This window comes from Hippocampus comes, unplaced genomic scaffold, assembly GCF_001891065.2.
Source record: "Hippocampus comes isolate QL1 unplaced genomic scaffold, H_comes_QL1_v1.1 scaffold132, whole genome shotgun sequence".
NCBI lineage: Eukaryota > Metazoa > Chordata > Actinopteri > Syngnathiformes > Syngnathidae > Hippocampus > Hippocampus comes.
In genome coordinates, this window is record NW_017805467.1 from 3,374,819 (window position 1) to 3,376,643 (window position 1,825).

Genomic DNA, 1,825 nt, shown 5'->3' on the forward strand with positions numbered 1-1,825 from the left:
GACTTTATGTAAAAAGAAAAAAAAGGCCTACCAACCAGTCGAAATAAACTTTTTTTTCTTCAAAATTACAGCCTTTGTGATTTGAAAATTGCATTCTCTTATTTTATTTTGTTGATTTGAATTTGACTCCATTTTCAGCGCTAATTTATTGTAAAATCCTTTGGAATTGCATTTCTTGGCGAAAAAAAAAAAGGTTTATACGAAATCAAATGTCACCATCATACGGTTTCTGGAGCCATGAAATTTTATTCTATTTCAGCAGTTCATGATTACATTTTTTTACGTTTTTTTTCAACAAGCAGGGAAATCCATAATGATGAAATAAACACAACAACGCTTCTCGAAAAACAGCATTCACGGATGTGCTCAGCAACCACTCAAAACATTACACAGTACACAGATGATTACATGACCAATGAAATGAAGTGTATGCCTTGGACTGGTTGCCAGTCAGCCACAGGCTATACGTATGGACAAACAGCCATTCGCACTCGCATTCAAACTGACGTACAGTTTAAAGCCTTCCATACAATGATGTCCATCCATCCATCCATCCATCCATTTTCTGAACCGCTTTATTCTCACAAGGGTCGCGGGGCGTGCTGGAGCCTAACCCAGCTGTCTTCGGGTAGTAGGCGGGGGACACCCTGAACCGGTTGCCAGCCAATCGCAGGGCACACAGAGACGAACAACCATCCGCGCTCACACTCACACCTAGGGACAATTTAGAGTGTTCAATCAGCCTGCCATGCATGTTTTTGGAATGTGGGAAGAAACCGCAGTACCCGGAGAAAACCCATGCAGGCATGAGGAGAACATGCAAACTCCACACAGGAAGACTTTTGATGTCAATTTAATCTTTTAAGTGTGAAATAAAATTGCGCTTCTCGAACCATTGATTCACTTTTTTTCAAAGCAGGCTGCATAAACCGTATGATGGTGGCAAAAGACCAGCCTGGGGGATGATTCAGGGCTCACATGGTTTGCATTAAAATAATAATAAAACAATTTGATTTCAAGAATGGCTATCACGCGTTTGCTTTGTCACCTACAGTATAACGCTGAAATTCAGGCCGATTAAAAAATAATAATAATAATTGAAAGAGCTTCAACTGGTTTGGTTTTTGCTTAGCCAGCAAACAATTGTATGTCGGGGTGTTCAGAATGGCGGCACCAGGTAACCACTAAGCAACAAATGAGTGCCCCACAGGTCTGTCCTAAAAATAGTACACCCGAGGAATGTTGTCAAAGTTTATAGAAATAGCGTGTCCTCTATTTATGTTTCCTACATTATTAAATCATAGTTACTAATTGTGAGCAATCATGAATATGATCAGTGTCTTCACATAGATCCATCCATCCATTTTCTGAACCTCACAAGTGTTGCAGGGTGTGCTGGAACCCATCCCAACTGTCTCCGGGCAGTAGGCAGGAGACACCCTGAATTGGTTGCCAGCCAATCGCAGGGCACACGTAGACGAACAACCATCCGCGCTCACACTCACACCTCGGGACAATTTTGAGTGTTAACCTGCCATGCATGTTTTGTGTGAGGAAACCGGAGTACCTGGAGAAAATCCACGCAGGCATGAGGAGAACATGCAAACTCCACACCGGAAGGCCAGAATCAAACCCTGCATTTCTGCACTGTGAGGCCAACGCACTAACCAGTCGCCCTCCGGGACCCCCGGTCTTCACAGAGATGAATAGCATAATTATTAATACAAACATAATTTTAGGTTGAGCAAAGTTGTTATTTCAGAAGTGTGAATCAAACTGGTAGCCCCTGACACTAATCGAGAAGTAGCTCCCAGTTTCCAAAAGG